Consider the following 23,292-nt stretch of genomic DNA (forward strand, 5'->3'; position numbering starts at 1 on the left):
GGCATCAAAGATGGCCCCCGAGGGCCCCATGTCTCTTTGGCCCTGCATGTGAGGAAAACTATGCTGACTGAAGTTCACATTTGAAGAATTTGCACCTGTTTCAAGCCAAGCATTTTCTTTTGTCTTTTTAATTTTTAAAATCGTTTTTTTCCCTTTTTGTTACACATTGCTTCTCGTGTGGGCAAACAATGGCAGTGAGGAAATGGAGCTCCAGGGGGGGTCATGGCAATTCATGGAGCCCGTGGTCTTTAAAGAATGACAGGTTGCCGCAGCATGTGGTCCACATTCACAAGAGAAAGAGCAGTATAATTGACACTCTGAGTCCGGGATTTGACATGTGTCTGGCAGTTGTTGTGTATTAGCATTTGTTCTTTTTTGGTTCATTGGAAAAAAGAAGCCAAAAAAAAGATCCTGTGAGATTAACGTTAATACCCCACGCCCTAACCACCCCCACCCCATGTCTACACTGCTACCAGCTGAGGATCTGGCGTAGCTCATGTCCATGGAGACATGTGACGAGTGACATGTGACGATCCTCCTGGAGACATGAGACGTCTCTGACCCCTTTTCATTATTTTTGTTATTGTGCCCACTGGAGGCCTGTTCTGATGTTCTGACTGAACCTATCCTTTAAGGGGCCTTCACGGCTGGTTTTGCTCACCTGCTGTTCTAACATAGGATCCGCTCCCCCTGAACAATCCCCCTGTTTACTATGAACAGTAACAAGCCTCATGTTACATATAGTGACCCCCCCAAACCTGCTCCATGTTTTCCTTCTACAAGCCACCAGTGGATTCAGCAGTGAACCCCACCCAAGCCCCCTCAACCCGACCCCCCCCCTCCCCCATCCGTCTTTACCCTTTACCACCTGTGGTGTAACAGGATTTCGTCTGGGTTCAAAAGTGTGCCAGCAGCACCCCATTAACCCTGTGTATTATCCTGTCTAATTATGCTGGAGGCTGAAGAGCCTGGGCCGAGCAAACTCTTCCCATTCAGAGCGGAGCACACTGCATTCCCTCAAAGGGAACACGGCTGAAGGGCTGTTGTCCAGGCAGACCAACTCATACTCTGCAGAAGAGCCCCTCGATCCCCCCCAGTTTGGTGGTGATGGTACATGTGTCTATGAATATCAAACCTCTTTTAGGCTGACCGATTTGTCTTGACTTTATCAACTATTCTTTAATAATGTAATCTGATGCCAGAGTTAGATGCATGGCAGTCTAGCACTCATGAAAAATATAATGCATAAAATCGAAAACCACATGATTTTAAGCATTATTTGTGCTTACTGTCCATTGTATACACTGGACTTCAGGACACAGAAGAGCTTAGATGGTCATCTATTCGTAAGTTGTCGTATCACTCCATTCATAATTTTCCATTTGCTGACAAAAAGAGGAGGAAACTCTGACTCACACTTGCCGTCAATATTGATAATCATAATCCACAAGGACGTAGCCTGTGTGAATGAACATCCTCACAAACAAGCGCTCGGAAAGGAACTGTTACAACCAATTTCCCTCAGTAGCCAGTACTGCGGGCTGGTCCGCATTATCAGTGGTGTCACGTCTAACTAGTGTCTGTTGTTGTTGGACTGTTTTATTCTGGTCGGTCCTGGCAGTGTCCGGCCCGGGTTAGCGCCAGAACCACATGCTGACGGATGAGGTTCCCATGGAGGGACTGCTGCAGGAGCCGATCTAAGTGTGCTCTGAAACAAGAGGCTGGAGAGGGATGGGGGTTTGCAGAGGAAGAGGCATAACAGCGAGACCCCCGGTTAAAGATTTATATAGCTGGTCCTCCTTTCACTTCGGCTTTGATTGTATGTTTTTTTTATATGGTAAGAACACTTTTTTTTTTGAGAATGCTCCCTGGTGTAAATAATGTACGTTCATGTGTTCCTGCTGCCTCGGGTCTCCTCTGTGCTGCATAAATACCACAATACAGGAGCATGCCATTTATCAAAGGAAATCCACACAGCGTGGTGTAGCAACACTCTCATGATAAGTGGAGACCGTTGCAATGGCTAGCACTTTGGCAGAGAGGAGACATAAAAGAGGAAAATAAATGGAGGCGCGAGGTTTGATCAGAGCTTTTCCTGTACCGGGGGGAGGTGTGGGGGAGTGGGGAGGTATTCTTAGCCGTTTGGTGCATGAGATCAACACATATAGCATAGAGAGGACTACAGGTATAAAGAGGAACAGAGCATGGTGGTGGTTGGGGGTTGGGTTTCCCTAGCCTATCCCACCAGGCCCTGGAGCACTGCTTATTGGACTGCAGCAGCAGCCATCATCATTAAGGTTCTGGGCGTTGGACACTAATGGCGGTCCCAGTGGTGCTGCCTCTGCACTTTCTCTGGAAGCCATATGAGACGTGTGAGCGGGTGAATGTGTGAATTAATGGCAGAAGAGATGAATTCATCACGATCATGTTCATTGTTTTACGAGGCGCGTTTGAAAAGCCTTCCCCTTTTACCGTAGGAGAGTCACGTGTGAGCGCCGTCCAGAATTAAAAGCCAACGTTTCTTGCCTTCGTTTTGACAACCTCCGAGTCCATAGAAGGAGACCAATCAGTGCAGCGTGTTGGCTCCTCGTTTATCTTCATTTAGAGGCCGTGAAACATGGCATTGTTTACTGGTTGCAATATTGGAGAAGATAGGAGGATGGAGGAGGGGCGGAGGACCGGGGGTGATGTTCAGCTTCTTGGGGGAGGGGGGCCGAGCAATGCAAGGCTTGGTCCCAGTGCTCCTAATTACACCATTACACCATTTCAAATGGCTCTATCACACTTCTGTAAATCATTCATAAATAACATTATGAAATAAGGCAAGGCCATGCATGTGCCTCTTTCTGTGTATGTTTACCTTCTTAAAGTAAAGAAAGGGTTTATTAGCTGCCATTATTCAAGGAGCTGTTGGAAGCAATATTTCACAGTGTGTCATGTTGTGACATGACACATTAATCAGGTTTATTTATTCCTAGTGGCAGTTTGAGAAGGGGCTCTAAAGGGGGACATCTTTTTCCAATTACCTGCGATAGCAAACATTGGCAAAACCCCTCTCATTTTGTTGTATTTGCTGTGCCCCATAGATTTTCAAGCGGTGACGCAAATTAGCTGTTTACTGAAGAGCCCTTGGCCATTGCGCTCGTCAAGTACCCTGGTTTATAAAAACACATACTATTCCTTGCCCTGCTTAAAATGTACACTTTACTAATCAATAACCCATTCACCGTAATTGGTCCGACCTCGAGAGCGCCCAAGATCAATTTATTGTATGGCGTAAGCTGGGCCCGAATCAATGGGATGAGGTGTTTCCCAACCTGTTCTTTTAGCCACTGGCAACCACGATGCTTCTTGTTTGATGTAAACCAAAGGTGGTTTGTTTGTAATGGGATAAAGGCTTAATACAAACAAACCAGACTCTGTGTTTGTTTAGTCAATATGCACAGGTACAGAGACCTTTTTTTATTTTTGTGTATTCTTTATGTTAACTCTTCAATCCTTACAATGTCCATTGAATATTCAACTGTTTTAAAATGAAATAAGATGGCATCAACCTTTTAAAAGGAAAAAGTGCTCATGCATCATTATCTTAAATACCAACCTGTTAAGTGTGTGTTGATCCAGTTTTGGTTCATCAAATACTTTTTCTGGCAGTTTGAAACAAATACTCAAATCTATCACTTGTTTAACACATAATTGTTGCAAAGATATTACAAGATATTACACACAGATATTACAATCCACTGTGAAGCTGCTTTTGTAAATGCTTGACAAAAATGAATGTAATGTAATCTGATTCCCAGTCTAATGCATCACGTGGTGTGATGTTGATGATTATTAGCCGACAGCCATGTACTGTCCCTTGTGTAAATCAATAGTCATCACGTCATGGTGATCCATTTCTCCTGCTTGTTCAGGCAAAACAGGACCTCTGTTTGACTGTCTGGCCTTGATCACTGTCCCCTCTCTTTCCTGACCGGTGATCACAGCTAATCTGGTTTAAGCGTCTGGCAAGGCCAGACGCTTGCATATTCAAAGGGGGCGTATTGATGCGAAGCAAAATAACACAAACCCATTAGCTGTAGTCATTACTTTTCTAATTTTCTTGTTATCTTAGCATTCCTCCCCCATCCCTCCCTCCAGTCCATCGAAGCACTACTATAACTATAAAACAACCCACAAGGAAAGAATAATGGGATTTGCATTCAAGCATGAACAAATTTTGGAATTATGTTTTAAATGCAGCTTCAATGGTGAATGTTAGGGTAGAACATTGTCCGTTCACAGTCAAATCAAGTTACTGTGGAACTATTTTGAAATTTATCGGGTTGATTGAACAAAAGCATGACAACAACAGAGGCTGATGCCAGCCCCCAGGATGGCACATGTCCAGTACTAAGTAGATCAAAAGGTTTTTACTACTGCCTGTTTCCGGACATTTCTCGTTTACTCATGTTTGGATCAATGCTCTGCTGTTGTTGTTTTTCCCTCTCACTCTCCCAAAAACCTCCAGCTGGATTGGTCGTGGAGAACTCACAAAGGGTCGTTTCTGTGTGTTGGTGCATGCGTGTGTGTGTGTGTGTGTCTGTGGGATTGACAGAGAAAGTCTCTGGGTGTGTGCGTGTATGTGTGTGAGTAAATGTGTATGTGTGTGCGTATGTGTTTGTGTGTGTGTTTGTATGTGCATGTGTGAGCACATGTGGATTTGTGTGTGTGTAAGTGTGTGTGTGTGTGTGTGTGTGTGTGTGTGCGTGCATGTGGATTTGGGTGTGTGTGTGTGCATATGGATGTGCGATGTGTATGGTATGGTGTGCGTGGATGTGTGAGCACATGTGTATGTATGTGTTTGTGTGTAAGTGTTTGTGTGTGTGTGTGTGTGTGTGTGTGTGTGTGTGTGTGTGTGTGTGTGTGTGTGTGTGTGTGTGTGTGTGTGTGTTTGTGTGCGTGCATGTGGATGTGGGTGTGTGTGTGGGTGTGCATATGGATGTGCGATGTGTATGGAATGGTGTGTGTGGATGTGTGTTGCATTTCAACAGTTTGCATCTGAATGTTTATGTCAATCAGAACAAGGCACAGCGTCTCTGGTATATTCCAAACGTTGTGGAGAATATAGAAAAAGTAAAGCCAAAAGGTTCCAGTTTGGTGATCTGTGAAAAGGGTTTTGATCATGGAGATGAAAAGCGTATTGGACGGCAGCATTGATTAAACCATGCAGCGAAGAGATGACCACTGACCATATCTCCTGCTGGGCCCCCCAGCATGGGGCCCCGGCAGAAATCAATGGAGGTCCTTCATTAATGCAGTGAGAAAGCACAGGGGATCTCTACTGTGCCTATTACTAACATCTTTAAAATATGGGCATAGTGGCCCACTTTCAAAGCTCTTCTACCTCCCATTTGTCCTATTCTCGTCTTAAGTTGAAACGAGAGATGTGCTCGATTGAAGTTTAAATGTATAGTGCCAGGTCCCTCCTAGTATCCCCACATAGAGAAGAACAGTCTTCCTCACGTACATTTGTTAAGGCGAATAAATTTAATTTGAATGTTAAATGTTCCATTTTCTCAGTAGTTTAGCAGTGATTTTTTTTACTCTCCTGATCAAACAGCGTCGTAACCGTCACTCAATTCAGTGGCAAAAAACAACAAACTTGCACATCCGTTAAGATTCCCTCAAACCCTTTCACGACTTAATTTCCATTTACTCTCTGCACTTTAATATCTCTCAAAACAGTGCAATCCCTAAACCTCCTTTTAATGGAGTCTCTTTCTGGGAGGCACAGGAAGAAGAACAAATGGCTCCTTTCAGTAGCGTCCAAAATGCTAATGCCCTGGGCTCTTAACAAGTTTATAGTGGTTCCCATGTCACGACATGCTACGCTCTGGCTAACAGCAGGCCCAAGGTCCCTGCGAGCATGAGACATCGCAGGCCTACCGCATTGCACAACATGAAGAAGATGACAATCACACTTCTGATGGCGTTGGTTCCTTCCCTTCTCTGATTCTGAGAACAAGTGGGCATGGGAAGTTACACAACACGCCCAACCTTGAAGTGTCCCTCTTCTGTTCAGTGTGCTCGTCGTCCTCTGACAAATCTCTGTTTCTTTTGGTAGACAGAATTGAAGGGATCGGGTCATGGTATTCATACACTGGATTGGATGATACTGGTACTTTGAAGGTTTTTCTGTCGCTATAACAACGCTCAAGGAGGGCGTCACAAGTGTTCTCAAAAAGTCTTTTGTGGCGAAGGAAAGTGTTCCAGTCCCAAAAAAGGGACTGGACATGTACGGATTGTGGTTTCAAATCCTTCCTTTTTTGGCTTCTATTTGGTTTCTCTGTCTCCTAAGGACAGAGTAGTCAATGTGATGTTGTACTTTGTATTCTGACAAGTAAATAAAGTTGGCGGAAGAGATTAGGATTGAAAACAATGTGTGATGGAAAGCTGGCAATCTGCAGTGACCTGAAGGTCAGCCTGCTAAATTTGAGTGTTTCCACTGGTCAATGAGAGAGACATGACAATACCTGTGGAACGAATAGTTATCTTGATTTGCGTTCACCTGCTGTTTTTATTGACCACGGATAACGATTGAGTGGTCTATCACTTTCTCTCTCAAAATTAGATTTTCCATTATATTATTTGCTTAATAGACATTCCAAAGGTTATTGAGCACTCCCTTCTAATCAATTTTAAGGCAGACCTGGTTACTGATAAGGTTCCCTTATCCCTTATACATCCAAGTCTCAGGCTTGGATTAGTATTGATGGATGTCCCATTCACGAACAGCTTGATGGATGTGTAAAAAACAATCCTGTCCAATAGGGATTTAAATGGACTTTGCAATGGTTGACAAACAGAAAAAAATGTAAAGAGTGAAAGGTAACCTTTAAATACTGGGAACTACCCTGTTATTGACGAGCAATTCCCAAAGATCGCACTCTGGGTGCCAAATCCTTACAAGAATATGCATGAATGGACCCGTGAATTGATGAATGAATATATTTATCAATCGATGAATGACCAACAAGTTCTTTGTTCTACACTGATGGATTAGAAAAGTGTTGTTTTTTTTAAAAGGGCTAAATGTTTAAAACTAAAAAGAGGTTGAAAGTAGAGATGCACCGATCAACCGGCCGCCGATTAAAAAAGCCGGTTTTGTATCCAATCGGCCACAATCGGTGACCTGCCGGTCACTGTCGTAATTTCCGGTTTTCGGCCGATCAAACTCACCCGCATGCGCGGTGCGTAGCAGCTCAAGGCGCCCAGAGCGCGGGAAGAAAAACATGTCGCTGATTTGGACTTATTTCACTGTGTGCCAGGACGACCCAAAACACGCTGTTTGTAATGCTTGCAAGTCAAAAATAAGCCGTGGGGGATCATGTTGCTAGGTACGCGTCCTGCGTCCCTGACGCATTCAAATCTGAAAGGACGCACTAAACTCACTATCCATGCGTCCCGGGGACGCATCTAATTTTCCCCATGAAAAACGATACATTGTGAACATTAAACAACTCGTGTTTAATCACAGTAACTGGCCAAAGAAACCTTCTTGTGAGCAGACCAGACAAGCACTGTTTCAACCCTCTGCGCATCTACTCGGCGCAGACGTGATCCCCTGTTCAAAGTATCGCGACATGCTAATTTAGCCGCTACCAAAACAACTAGCTCGTCACCGCTGATTTCATTTCAACAATTAAAAATACAAACTTCATAGTAAATAAACCCACGTTTCCACTGCTCGATGCTGTGCTCATTCGTGTCGATTATGTTGTAACGTTTAGGGGACGTGCTGTAATGAAATAAATGAAACATAATCCGGTGGTGGTGATGAAAACTACATTGAACGGCAGCCTACATATTGTTATGCCCAAACGGCGCCTGCGCATACATCGCGCTTCCAACGAGATCCCGTTTTTCTCGAGAAACAGGCAGAGAAGAGAGAACGCAAAAATACCACCAAAGAAGAAGATGAAACCTATTGCAGGTCAGCAAACTATTGCAGCTGCATTTTCTGTCCCCACTACCTCTGCACTCCTCCCTGACTCTGATCAGCCTAGAGAGAGTACCTCAACATTGCCTGTACCTACTTCTGCCTCCCCCTCTACTGAGCCTGATGAGCCCACTGCAGAAGAATTGCCTCAACCTTCTACATGTTCCTCCCAAAAAAAAGCGAACTTTTCTGAAGCAGTGGCTCACCACATACAAATGGCTGCGCTTTTCAGATGACAATTTCATGTATTGAGTTTAACACTATTAATTTCATTTAAGAAATAGAATAATAATAAAAAAGAAACACATTTTTTAAACTGGGGAGTCGGGACCCATTGAATTTCTCAGGGACCCACCCAACTCGCCACCTGTGGGTCCCGGGGACTCACTACATTGAAAACCTATCAACATATTATATGATTATAATTATTTCTTAGAAAATCGGTATCGGAAAAACCGGTTTTGGCAGGTCAGACCTCCTTAAAAACCGGAAATCGGTATCGGCCAAGAATTTTGCAATCGGTGCATCTCTAGTTGAAAGCTCTCTTAATTTGCATAATTAATCATGATGATATCTCTCAGAGGACCTAGCCTATTTCTCTCTTCATTTCTTGACTAAGTGATGCATTCCTGGAGCTCGATCTGTGAGCAGGGATTTTAACACTATTCTAAATTTCCCATTTGTACAATCTGACCCTTAAGCAAGGCGACGCGCATACCTTACGTATCACAACAGCATCCGCCATTTCCCACAATGTCTATAGACCTGCTGTTCAAATATATGTCCAGGAAATGCTTTGTTAAAATCATTTGGACATTTCATTGTGATTCAACGGAACTGTCGAACATCAACAACAACGATTCACCTCTACTACAACCTTGCTTTTCTTTGTGTACATCTATAATCTAACTTCCGACGCACACCCTGTTCTACCATCACTCTCTTTTACATATTTACTGCATTGTTCAGCTCTCTTACACACCATTGAGGCTTTTATCCGCTGCCACACAACCATCAAAGAATACATTAGCATGGGTGGTTTCAGGTACCTTTCAAAAGACCAAGCTGTCCCTATTATTTTGTTATTTACTTTTAAAGGGCTTGCTGTGACACACTCAAAGGCTAGTGTTCAGTCCTGATTCAACGTGATTACCCAGCTGTTCGCAGTTAGAATGCCACACATTAGCGGTGCCTGAGCTCCCGCGGCGGACGGACCAACTGTTTATCTTGGCAAGTTGAGCCCAAAGTTGAGTTCCTTGCAATAAATCACGCAATCAATATATCACATTAAATGTTGACGCTTACGTAATTGAACATAAAAGAAACAAAAATACCATTTGCCAAATTAGCCTACTTAGTCAAATAACAGCATATGTTTCATCATACCTCGCACCTGCTCGTTCAGTTCCCATAACATGTCAGGCCTAATTACATATCTGTTCCCACTTTACTTAGTGTGTCCTGCTAATATTCCAACTCTGTGTTGTGAGTCAATACCACTCTGGTGTATTTTTTTGGCTCGCAGGAAGAAAACCCCAAAACTGCTTTACCGCTGTTACAGATCTGACCTTAAACACACACTGTATAAGTATAGGCCCATGTAGAAGCCCAAGGTCGCCAGCCTGCCATCAACCTGATAACTCTCTCAGCTGCCCCACCCCCCACCCCTGATGGAAGACGGCAGCCTTCCATCATTGGTAGCACTCAGCCTACCAAGAACAAAGACCAGGCACTCAAGTGGGAGAACAAGTCATCCAATGCCTCACAATACTTGTTTTAACAGGAAAAGGAAAAAAAAAGATCCATCAGTTACATTTGACAATAGTTCCAAAGCCTCTAAGTTAGCAACGCAACAACGCTAGGTTTACAAAATAATCGTAATACAAACAAAACATATGAAATTCAATAAACCATTACTTGTTAATGATAGTATTTTTTCAGTGTTGCAACTAGAACACTTGGCTAACTGCTCTGAAGAAGCGACAGGAATACTAGTAGGGAAATGGAAGAAAAGCATCATTGTCAATGGCTTCTCTGATGAAACTGTCATTTAATAATGATGAACATCCGTGTGGGGGTAAAACACAGCAGTTAGTGCTTGACTGTTTCCAATAAAACAGGCGGCAGACGTCCACCCACACACACACCTCTCACACACACGCACCCACACAGACACGCCAACACACGCAGAGGAAACACAAAGCAATATTATCCTTTTGATGTGGGCTCGACAAAGGCAGAGCTCTGAAAGGGTCTTTTCACCGGATTCGGCAGGGCCTTGTCTGTGCTTTTAAGTTGTCTGAGATAACTTTCCCGGTTCGCCCGCTGTCACGGTGAAGCAAGCGCTCGTTTCACTTGTTTCCCTCGAACCGCCTTTCATGCGATACCGAAGCTTCCTGAAAGCTCCTTTGGGTCGAGATACGTACCGCTGTCTTGACTTAACAGTGGTCGATGCTTCATGCTGAATTATTACACACTTGTTTATGTATCATACTTCTTTGTGTAACAAATGGCAAACCGGGCGCTAATCCCCTTTACCGCATGCTGTGAGATCAGTGATTTAGGCACATGCTCGTTATAATGTCTTTACTGGTTAGTTATCTGATATCACACCTATATGACCCCAGTGAAGACCCGTAGCTTGCTACCTTGAAGACCAGATGTGGTTTGCAGGTGCAGGTGATGCTCATCCATAAATCACCTGGCTGACCTTTAGTTGGTGAGACGCAGTTGTCACGTTGAGGTTATTCATGGTATACTGGAGGGAAATCTATAGCCCGCCAGACACCACTGCCTGCTGTTAGACGGCCTTCTGGTGATGCTTTACTCAAGCTGTCTATACCTTATATACTGTCCTCTTGTTTCACCCAGGGACACCCATAAAGTACAGGCCTAATCCTTCTCTGCTTGATGGTATCCCTGGGAATAAAGGACTAGTGAACTGGGAGTGTTGTAGTAGAATAGTGTAGTGGCTATGGTGTTTGACTCCCACACTAAACGTACCAGGGTTCGATCCCCCATATCTACAGCCTCTGTCATCTGTCATGCCCTGTCTCTGATTTCACTCTAAGTCGCTTTAGATGAAGGGCCTCTTCGACATGGAAATAAATACTAAAACTGTAGCAAGAGCGATTCCAGTAGACCTAGTGATAGTATAAATATAACAAGAGCAATGGGAGCTCTCCACCTGTTGGACTCAGAAGAAGGGTTTGCATGGTGATGTGTTTCCTGGTGTATAAACCTTGTGCCCAGGGGCATCTTGACCTGCCACGGGCATGTTGGCTAACAGGAGTTCCACACCTGCAGCCTGCTGGATGTGCAGGCTTCCTCTGCACCATGATCGTAATGTAAAGTAGAATAATTGTGGAGAAAGGTTTCTCCACAATTGAGGAGAAATATTACATAAAAATACTTGTCAAACTCCTGCACTTTGGTGCTCTTTGTCCTCAGCAGCCCACCAGAATTGTTGAAAATCCAATTTTCTTGTATTTTACAAATTTGGCAGAGAAAAAAAAACCTTGGGCTGATTGAACTTTGGATGGTTGGTTTGTATTCTTTATAGACTCACAGGGGCAACATCTTTTTTCAACCAAAGCCATCATAGAAAGGAATTCAAAAATAAGTTATGAAAGCGTTTTCGAACAAAATTGATGTCTGCTGTGGAAAACTCACCAATACATACTGGGGGTTTAAGTGATGTCATTATAATTCATGGCCAATATCCTCAGCCCACAGAGCGAGACCACACCTGGAGCCGACCTGCCAGAGCTCTTCTCGTCTCTTCTCTGCACTGCGAGAGAGGCTGCGAGCGATAAGCTTCAACGGTTTGTGCAGCAGACCTATTGACTTCGATGTCTACGTCGAATCAGGCACACACACACACACACACACACACACACACACACCTGCACGTGGACACACATACAATCATACATGCGGACACACACTCAAACATGCATGAGCGCATGCATATATGCACACACCCAGGCACAATTGCACAAGCACATGTACACAAGCGCGCACGCTCAAACACACACAAATGCACACATTAAACGCGCAAACACACGTGCATGGCCACTCAGGCACAATGCTCACACACCATGCACACTCACACACACCCTCATGCATAGATTCATGCACGCAGACACACACACACACGCACACACACACACACAAACACACACACACACACGCACACACGCACACACACACACACACACACACACACACACACACACACACACACACACACACAGACACATACACAAGCAGAACGAAAAAAAGCATTAATTTTACTTCCACAAAGGCACATCTTTAATTTGCCCCCCAAATATTGTCCCACCTTGTCCCCTCTGTGCACGGTGTGCTCATGTGCGACGGATCCCCGAGACATTTTCCAGAGCAGGATTAGCCTCCAGAGCCCCACCAGGCAGTTCTCTCTCTCACCCCCCCCCCCCCCCCCCCCCCCCCCAACCCCCACCTCGTGAAGGGCTGACCCCGAGACATCCGCATGCAGCCGGTGGTCTGTGAGCCCTCAACCAGCAGGACACTCCCTTAAAAGGCCATTAGCTCCACGGTGCTCACCCCGGCACAAAGGGTGGGGGACTCCATCAGCGGCTACACCAACACCACCACCACCTCTATTCTCCCCCTTCCACCACCACCACCTCCATGATCACCACCACCACCAGTACCGACACCAACACCACCACCACCTCTAATCTTCCCCTTCCACCACCACCACCTCCACCACTACTACCGACACCAACACCACCACCACCTCTATTCTCCCCCTCCCACCACCACCACCTCCATGATCACCAACACCACCAGTACCGACACCAACACCACCACCACCACCACCACCTCTATTCTCCCCCTTCCACCACCACCACCACCTCCATAATCACCACCACCACCACTACCGACACCACCACCACCACCACCACCACCTCTATTCTCCCCCTTCCACCACCACCTCCATAATCACCACCACCACCAGTACCGACACCAACACCACCACCACCACCACCTCTATTCTCCCCCTTCCACCACCACCTCCATAATAACCACCACCACCAGTACTGACACCAACACCACCACCACCACCACCTCTATTCTCCCCCTTCCACCACCACCTCCATAATAACCACCACCACCACTACCGACACCACCACCACCACCACCACCACCTCTATTCTTCCCCTTCCACCACCACCACTACCGACACCAACACCACCACCACCTCTAGTCTTCCCCTTCCACCACCACCACCTCCATAATCACCACCACCACCACCACCACTGTAACCATCCCATAAGCACCAGCACCACACCACTCTATCCATCCCATAAGCACCACCACCACACCATCACCACCAACACCACCGACACGGAATCTCATTAAAAAACATGAAGAATGAGGAAAAAGTAAGAATTAATCCTCTGCGTTGGCTGAATGGTATCAGAAACAGCAACAGTGGGGTATTTTTCCTTCTCCTGTGTGGTGGCTGAGAAGATAGATGGCCTGGAGTGGTTTCCAGACGCCGGCTCCTCTCTGGCAGGTGGGCTGCTGCTGGCAGCTGATGCGGGTGATGATGATGATGATGATGATCGCCTTTGGTTTGCTGCGAGAGATTTCCATTAAATTACGAGCCAGCCAGCCAGCCTCTCTCTCTCTCTCTCTCTCTCTCTCTCTCTGTCTCTCTTTCTGTCTCTCTCTCTCTCTCTCTCTCTCTCTCTCTCTCTCTCTCTCTCTCTCTCTCTCTCTCTCTCTCTCTCTCTCTCTCTCTCTCTTTCTCTCTCTCTCTCTCTCTCTCTCTCTCTCTCCTTTTCTCTCTGGAGAAGAGATGAGCTGAAATGAAGTGTGGAGTTTGCTTCTGGTGTCTGACCGTTAATATGGTACTTTTGTGTGTTTGTGTATGTGTGTGTGTGTGTGTGTGTGTGTGTGTGTGTGTGTGTGTGTGTGTGTGTGTGTGTGTGTGTGTGTGTGTGTGTGTGTGTGTGTGTATGTGTCTGTATTTGTGCACATCAAATTCTCCCAGCAGTTTGGAATGCAATGTGTGTGTGTGTGTGTGTGCTTACAGAGTTGTATGTACACATCCACTAGATTAGGCCAAGCATGGTTACCATGCCTACATGTTATGACCCCCACGATCATTTTAATGAATTTATTTTGCAGTCTGTTTGTTTGCCCAGCGTTCTCTATCAGCTGTGTACACACGCTAAATAACTGTGGAGTAGGAGCTCTGTCTTTTGTTAAAGTGGCCTGCAGGGGGAAAATGGCTTATTGATTCTGCTGTGGTGGGGTGGTAGTGGGGGCTGAAACATGATTAACTTGCGCCCTAAGTGGACACCACATATGAACTGGTCCTGAATAGAGAGGATGAAAAATTGTCAAGTGTATTTGAGCTGGCCCTCTTTTGTCAATTGCTTATGAGTGCTTGTTTGCGGTCTTTGATGATGACATTGGATGTTAAAGACAACACTTTTGATGGTTTTCCCTGCACTTTACGGCTTTCCACCACATTCCACGAATTGGACATGATTGTAAATGATTGTGTTCTACTTATAGTCGCAGGCTGTATCTATCAATGATCATGCATGACTTCCTGTGCAAGGATTCTAGGTATTATTATAGTATATATAGCTTGAGGTTTGTATCGTCGGATTTCAAATCACCGCATATAACAATACACAACAAATGAATCATGATTGTTGAAGTAGCAACAGTATAATAAGCAGAATAATCTTCAATCTATACCCCACTTGCATCAGAGGTTCAAATCATTGAGCGCCAAGCTCAATCCAGCATGGGTATTATCTCCTCATGTTTATTGCTTGCCAAAGATCAAAGAAAAACACAATTTATCTTGAGTCTATCCATGCAAAACGTTGACACATGGATAAAATAGGAGTCATGCACTTTTTTAAACCAGTGTGCTGGGTGTTTACCATGCATGGCAACCAGGCAGGCAGGAAGTCAAGCGTTGATGTACGAGGAACAGACGCTGGCGGACCACATTGTGTGCAGTAGGTGTAATAATCGGAGAGAAGCGATCGCATGATCGCTGAGCTCGCCATCTGTGATCCTAAGGCTAGAGAGCACTCTGGCTCAAGTCCCTCCTGCCCTCCTTCCTCTTCTCGCCTTCTCTCTGTCCTTCTCTCTGTCTCCTCCACCTCTCTTTCTTTTCGTTTATTCTCTCTTTCCTTCTCTTCTCTCGATCTCTCCATTCTTCTTTATCGTTGTTTATTTTATGTCTCCATCTCTCATTCTTTCATTCTCTCCTTTCTTTGCTTCTATCCATGTCCTTCCACTTTCCTTCTCCCCTCTCACTCCTTCCGTATCCTCTCTCTCTCTCTTTCCTTGGCTATATATTTTGCCCGCTCCTCCCTCCTCTCCCCTCCCCCTCTCCTTCTCCCTCTCTCCTTCCTTCTAATCCCCCCGCCTCTCTTCTTCCCTCTATCCTTCTCTCATCTCTATCTGCTTCCCTCTACCCTCCTCTCTTCTGCCTGCTGTTCGCCGGGGGCCCCCATTGAGGTGTGGGGGACCCTGCTCTCAGACTCTAACAGAATAGAGCCATACGTGCTGGGGCCCCTGGCTGTCTTTAATAAAACATGGAAGCACTTAACACCAAAAGGCTGATCTTTTAGCACAGATCTCTCCCCTACATTCTTGACTTTAAAACCGTACAATGCGAGGGCCCCTGTTTTAACAAGGTTTTATTTCGAAAGGCAAACTTTTGTGTTATTTTCGTTTCGTTGGTGTGCGTGAGACTTTGCGACTGGCACAACATTCTTTGCGAGGCGCAGTCTCTTCAGTAGCACCCTGCCTAGCGCTGAACATACGGCCCGGGTGAAATACACAGCGTGCCGTGTGTGTGTGTGTGTGTGTGTGTGTGTGTGTGTGTGTGTGTGTGTGTGTGTGTGTGTGTGTGTGTGTGTGTGTGTGTGTGTGTGTGTGTGTGTGTGTGTGTGTGTGAGCGTGTGTGTGCCGCGTGGGAAGATGGCCTCCCTCGAATGTGGGCTGATTTATCTGGTGTTAAACTTCCCGGCTGGTGGCTTTGGGGGTAAAGTGTGCTGAGCATAGACGTCTCCGATCTGGAAACCATTGAGGTGTGTGTGTGTGTGTGTGTGTGGGGGGGGGGGCCGGGGGGGGGAGGGGGGGTTGTTTAAATGCCGTGGATAATGGGGGTGCTGCGTAGAGAGGGTTAGGGACGCTTAATTGTAAATAGCGAGTTTGAGTTACATCTGGTTTCCAGCGGGCCATGAAAAGGTCGTTTACAGTCCACGTCAGATGTGTACCAACGGTGCATACGCACGCATGGCTTTTGTTTTGGAGATCAAATCAAGTCAAGATGAGGGTTTTTTTTCATGACATGATGTTTTCAAACTGTTGAACTGAAAAGAAAAAAGACAGAAACAATCACCCGGTGTGATCGCAGCGTATCACCAGCGCCCGCGTGCGTCGACCTTGGAGAACCTTTCATTCGTGCCTCAAATATTCCGTGAGAAGATTGATATTAGCCCCAGTCGCCATGGCAACGTGCAATACAAAATGGCGGGGGGTTTTCCCTCATGTTCTCCCTGTCTCCCTGACAATGGTATCAGAGCGAGACAGGTGGGGTTCGTCCCAGCGGTATCTTGCGGGTTGCCAGGTTGCAGGCTTATTGACCGTTTCTGACAGCCGGGGTAACAGACAGACTTTTTTGTGGTAAATGTAGGCTGTGTGCCTGAAGTTCAATTAAAAGCTGCATACTGGGCCGCCTGTTTTTTTGCCAAAAGGTGGAGCGATGTGAATGAGTCTTAGTGCAAGCTCAGCGCTCACTGTATCTACGCCCTTCCATGACATTGTGGACTCACAAGCTGCTGAGTTTGGGATTGTGTTAATTATTATTTATTTGAACATTTAATTTTTTAAATGATTACAGCCATTATCCCAATAAGGCCTGAGCAGTCATTTGAAATGCTTCTATTGAAATAAAATTAGAAAATCATAACAAGAAAACCCAACTGAACAGGTACATCAACAAATCCTTTTTGATTGAGGCTTAAAGCCAAGAATTGATCGAATTTTTTTATGTGTGTATTGCGCTACTTTTCTTCTTATTAGCCATATTTCAAATAACAGATTTTCCAAGGGGAGCTTAGTGAAGGAAAGCAACTGTAATTCTGCTCAATTCAGTCCATTCTTTATTTTCTGTTTCTCTGGGTTTACCCTGGTATGGTCAAGAGAGCATGACTTCAATTCCAGGAACACAATGTGGCTGGAGACCTCCTTGCAATCCTCAGATGACATGCAGTGATTGCTGTTTGGGGGAGATAAGAGCCGTCTCATAAATTAAACCGATTTGTGGGGATACATGTTTTCTGTGACAGAACTACCGGACATGTTTTATTTATGTATAGTCAGTGTGTTTCCCAACCTTCTCACCCGAATACTTTTATAATAGCACTATTTAATTTCATAACAAAATGTTAACAGTGACATTACAAACAGAATAGATATCGGCTTGCATTCATCTTTTATACGACTTGGGTTAAAGAGCGCATAAATATCAGGCCCTTCTTTTCTTCGTAATGCCCGATATGTCAGGGTTCCTAGAAGTGGGAAGGAGTCCGAGGAGCAAGGGAGAAAGGGACAGGGGAGGAAGAGGTTGTTCCCTGGGGGGGGCTGGGCCCGGGGATTGGGTGGTGGGGTGGTGGGATGGGGGGGGGGGGCTTGGTGAGGGGGGGGGCACAATGTCAGGTTTGTCCGGCGGGAGCGGAGGAAGGAACACTGAGGGGCTGTCGGAACTGGCAGCGGGCCGCCGGTACCTACCCATCTCCCGGGCGTCCAAAGCTGTCCGGCTCCGAGCGCTCAAGCATTTGTGTAAAGTTCATAAGGCTCCCCTCTGTTTATGTAGCCTGTAATGGCCCCCCTACCCCACACTCCCACCCGCACCCCCCCCCCGCTCCATCAGCCGCTGCAGAGAGGGTTTAAGGAGGCCTGGGTTGGGGGGGGGTTGAATGGGAGGGTTGGATGTGGGGGTCTGAGATGGAGGGGGGGGGAGGGGTTTGGCTGCTGTGGAGAGCCGGGAGTGTTCTCTGCTGCTGACTTTGGCAATCTGTTTCCTCCCTGTGTAGAAAGACTCTTACTCCCCCAACTCGGAAGTAAAGCTCAGGGTGAAGGTTGTGTTGCTGAAGGTTTTTGAGGACACAAGGCTCTTTTCGGTACCGAAACCGTAATCCTCTCCTCACCTCTTGCCCCCTTTCTCCTGCCATCGGTTTCTGATAACATAATGTGTTAATTAAGAAAAATCTGGGGGAGGCTTGTTGTTATCCCCGTAGAGGAAGTGAAAACGAGCGATAAAATAGAGAAAATAAAAAGGGACTTCAGAAACCCGGTGACATGTTGAATGTGGAGAGTGAAATCCATGCATTTTTAATATCCTCCTAATCTCCTGAAGTCACGGAAGGGTGAAATTAACGCCTTGTCAGCCTGCCACGCATATAAATGAATTAGCCTTAATGCAATTCTAATGAAAGCACTGTAGCACTCATTAACTTGATAGCTTAATTATGTTGAAGGCACATTGATCCAGATAGGAGGAAGAGCCCGCAGTATTGATGGTGTCGATCTGGTGTTTTTAAAAGGCAGACAATCTCCTTAAACGCTCGGCTTGGCTTTCCCTCCACAATATGTCAATTTTCTCGGCGGGACGGCTGAACTGAGTTGTAATAACCCCGTTATGTGTGACTGCATGTTTGTGTTGGAGGGGCTCGGCACTTGTTTTCCTTTTTGGGTGTGGGAGGTGGTTGGTGGGTGGTGGGGTGGTGGGTGGTGGGTGGTGGTGGTTACCACACAAACCAGCATAATTCAACCATGACCGTCCTCCTCCCCCCTTTCGGGTTTATTTCTGCCTTTTTTTCCCCCATCCCCGGCCAGTTAAAATCTCCCAGTCCCAGGGTACGGTCCACACCATACATCATTCTAACAGTTCAACCCCCACCGACACCACTACCCCTTCACACCACTACCCCTTCACACCACCACCACCACCACCACCACCACCACCACCACCAACACCAGCAGCACAACCACCACCACCAACCCCAACACCCCTTCCCTTGTGAGAGAGAGAGAGAGAGAGAGAGAGAGAGAGAGAGAGAGAGAGAGAGAGAGAGAGAGAGAGAGAGAGAGAGATGAATTTTCATTATTGCTTGGCGGTGAAAGGCTGTTATCGGCAGTCTCCGAAGATTACCATTTCTCTCTCTCTCCTTCTCTCTCTCCCTCCACTTCTCTAACCCTCCCTGCTTCATGCTTCCTCTATCTCACCTTCTCTCTCTCACTCTCTCTCAACCTCCCTCTCTCTCAGCCTCACTTCGTCTTTCACTCATAGTATCTAACGTCGCTCTCTCACTGTGGTCCCTCTCCTGCAGCCTATCTCTCTTGCTCTAGCCCCCCTTTCTCTCTTCTTATACCCTCTCTTTCAGCCTCCCTCTATCTCTCTCTCCTGCTCTTGCCCCCTTTTTCACCTTACTGCCTTACTGTCTTGTTCTCTCTCTCTTCCTCTCTTTTTTTCTCTTCTCTTGACGTCCTGCTCTCTCTGTAGCTCTCTCCCATACTTATTTTTTACCACTCTTTACATCTCTCTTTTAATGTATCCCTCTCTGTCTACTTATCCGTCCCCTTTTCATGTCTCTGTTAGTCTCTATTGTATTCCCTCCCTTTTCCTCTCTCTCTCTATCCCTTTTTCCTATATCTCCTGTTCTCTCTCTCCTCTCTCTCTGTTCATGCATTATCTGCCCTCTCTCTGTTCATCTCTCTCTCTCTCTGTTCATGTCTCTCTCTCTTTCAATCTGTGTTCATATCTCTCCTTCTCTCTCTCTTTTCGTATCTCTCCTGCTCTCTCTCTCTCTCTCTCTCTCTCTCTCTCTCTCTCTCTCTCTCTCTCTCTCTCTCTCTCTCTCTCTCTCTCTCTTTCTCTCTCTCTCTCTCTCTATGTTCATATCTCTCCTTCTCTCTCTCTGTTCATATCTCTCCTGCTCTCTCTCTGTTCATATCTCTCCTGCTCTCTCTCTGTTCATATCTCTCCTGCTCTCTGCTCTCTGTTTCTCCTTTTCTATCGACCCCGGGAGGTCACCTGTCTCTGATGCTTTGCGGGAGCGCTGTCTCTGAGCGGGAGCCTGACATTCATGTTGCATGGATACCACGTCCTCACCGCTCATTAGCCAGCCCCACAGAGCCCGGCATTATTTGATTTCATCTTCGTCTTTCATAGCACCCAACATAGATTTTAGTCGTTTATTACTGAGATTGATTAAATACATGCTTTGACATTTAACCGATGTAACCACATTAGAACATTGACGTTAATAATTACATTTTCACAGTCTTAACAGAAGATTTACAAATTACGCATTGTCTTATCTTAAGGTAAAAGGCATAAGAAACATAAATTAGCCTCTGTTTGACTTGAGTCCATTCGTTTGCAGTAAGTGAACGTGTCTAATCCATTAACCCCCAGATTTGAGGAGAAAGCAAATCCTTTCTTGCCTTGTATGACACGTCCTTCAATATATTTTTCTCCTTTTGTATCACATCCTTAATCTCCTAAAACAACACCTGAATAACTTTTAGTCGCATTACTCCCAGTCGCATTACTCTACAAACAACCAACAAGAAAAACGTCTGCCTTTTCCCCCTCAATGGCATCTCAAGGATTTCCTGTTTTCCCCGGGAAAGATAAACTTGTAGAGTAGCTCTGCTGGCAGATGGAAGCCTTCACTCATTGGCACTGTTAAACAATTAAGGAGCTTTCTTTGCCAAAAGAGGATTGCAGTGTGCCGCACTGAGAGAGCCCACAATGCAACAGACCCCCCCCCCCAGCAGGTGATCCCCGCTCCCAGCTAACAGCCTGTACTCCCTCCCATGTCGTCGTCGTTCCACTAATCCCAATCCATGCATAAACATTTTTTATTTATTTTTTCAGTGAGCCTTGAGTTGAAACAAGCGCCTTGAACGACGAACCCGGTCTGTGATATTACGCGATCGCTCGCATTCCTTCACATTTATCTACATCCTTCTCCCTTTCCCCCCTTCTCTCCCCCCCCCCCCCCCCCCCCCCCCCCCCTCTCTTTGTAGACTCGGCGTGAATAGCCTTTACATGGAGCTTTGTGGGAATGATTGTCAGTGCGGCTTAATGAGGGTCTTTGCCAAGTGAGAGGCTTTGGCAACATATGTGTCTGTGCAACCTCCCTGTGTGTCTCTCCCTCTCTCTATGTGTGTATCCGGCGAAGTGTGTGAAACGCAACAGAGAGAGAGAGAGAGCACATACATATATGCATTCACACAAACACACATACACACATTCGCACAAACACGCACACATACAATCCAAACACACAGTATCTGTCTTTTTCTTTTTTTCTCCCGACTCTGTTGTCCATAGTCTGTTGGATTTTATCTGCCATGGAGACTTAAATCATGTAGCATCATCACTGGGCCAACAGCACCGGACATGCGTGTCTATCTGGTGAGTGTTCTGTGTGTTCTTGACGTTTTCTTTTTTTTTGGGGGGAGGAGGTGTTTTGCCTTGAATAGTAGCGGCTGGAGCGTGTTTTTGGTCTTTCCATGTTTTGGTCTTTCCATGTGCAATGGCAGGCTCCCTGGCAGACATTCCACAGAATGTGCGAGAACAAAAAGGGGATTCATTCAGGATTTGACATATTGCATTGCTAGAGAGGAGAGGGCTGTTTTTTTCCTCTTTAACACCAGTGTCTCTGCGTATCTCCGTGGTGAAACACACCACTGTTGAGAGTATTTTGGGACCGTTCATTCTGAGGAGTCATGCAGGAGTGGTTGGTGTTCCGTTGACTTTTTGAATTTAAGTCAAGCATTGTAGGCTTCACTTAAACAACATCTGGGGTGAATAATGTTTTTAGTTAATTAGGTGTGATTTTATGTAATGTTTTTGATTTTTTTTAGCAAATTAATTGGAAAAACATAATCTATTAAATCTCCCTGCTACAGTAAGCATATAATATAGTTTGGAAATGTGCCAATGTCGCAAAATAAAATGCCAATTTGGCCAGGAACTGCAATTAGACAACTGTTATTATTGCCTTGTTTTTCTATTGCTGGTTAATATACGAGGCTGAGCATTTGAAATGTGTCCATAGTTGCTGTAAAGCACATGATGTCCCATTTCAAGAAATCATTCAGAAGTCTAAGCTATTGGATTTAATGTAATTTTAAACACCATTCCTCATTAAAAATGTAAGACCATTTTGTTACAATTAAATATTCATGTGACCTTAGAAATTAAGCTGGCTAAAACGTTTTTATGCTTGGTCCCTCATCTCAATCATAACTACATTTCTACAAGAACTAACTTATTCATGGAGCTTGGAAATTAAACAGCCTAATATTTTCCACATCTCCTGTAAAAGTGAGATGTATCTTGCCTAATTGCACACATATGACACTGTCCTTTTCCTTTTGTTAACCTTAAACCTCAGTACGTCTGACGTTAACCTCTACTCCTAACTCCACACAGAAGACACAGCTGCTTCTGGTTCTCTTATCCTAGTAAACTTGGAGCTCTCTCTCTCTCTCTCTCTCTCTCTCTCTCTCTCTCTCTCTCTCTCTCTCTCTCTCTCTCTCTCTCTCTCTCTCTCTTTCTCTGTGTCTCCCTCCATCTCTCTGTCTCTCTCTATCTATCCCTCTGTGTCTCTCTCTCTCTCTCTCTCTCTCTCTCTCTCTCTCTCTCTCTCTCTCTCTCTCTCTCTCTCTCTCTCTCTCTCTCTCTCTCTCTCCGTCCCTCTCTCTTTCTCTGTCTCGCTCTCTTTCTCTCTCTCTCTCTCTCTCTCTCTCTCTCTCTCTCTCTCTCTCTCTCTCTCTCTCTCTCTCTCTCTCTCTCTCTCCCCTCCACCCTGCCACTTCTCTCTGCCACTCTCCCGCCTCTGCGTTGTAACCCTATCGGTGTGTGATGGAGAGTGCCGGAAACGAGGCCAGGTATCCAACGGCCGTGTCAAACATCCCGGTAGTCCTGGATGAGTAACATTATCCAGATGCCCTCGAGTGGTCCCTCACGCAGCACAGGAAACACAAACATCCCCAGCAGAACCCCTCTTTCTTCAGAACCTGCTCTCGCACAGCATGGAACAGTGGCTTTCTCAGAGAGAGTGAGAGAGAGAGAGAGAGAGAGAGAGAGAGAGAGAGAGATAGAGAGAGAGAGAGAGAGAGAGAGAGAGAGAGAGAGAGAGATAAAGAGAGAGAGAGAGAGAGAGAGATAGAGAGAGAGAGAGAGAGAGAGAGAGAGAGAG

At 45.7% G+C, this 23,292-nt stretch overlaps 1 protein-coding gene across 7 annotated transcripts in view; it reads left to right on the forward strand.

Moving 5' to 3' along the window:
* chl1b (cell adhesion molecule L1-like b) overlaps positions 1-23,292 on the forward strand; it is a 76,444-nt gene that overhangs the window by 10,890 nt on the left and 42,262 nt on the right. For 3 of the 7 annotated variants that reach the window (XM_030374600.1, XM_030374607.1, XM_030374604.1), the window contains exon 2: positions 11,713-11,808. The exons of 2 other annotated variants lie outside the window; for them this stretch is intronic. The gene's annotated coding sequence lies outside the window, so the exon portion shown is untranslated. Of the gene's footprint in view, positions 1-11,712; positions 11,809-21,244; positions 21,501-23,292 lie in introns of those variants that run through there. 2 more of the 7 variants (XM_030374602.1, XM_030374606.1) reach the window with 1 other exon arrangement.

Source organism: Gadus morhua, chromosome 13 (assembly GCF_902167405.1).
Source record: "Gadus morhua chromosome 13, gadMor3.0, whole genome shotgun sequence".
In the NCBI taxonomy this organism is placed as follows: domain Eukaryota; kingdom Metazoa; phylum Chordata; class Actinopteri; order Gadiformes; family Gadidae; genus Gadus; species Gadus morhua.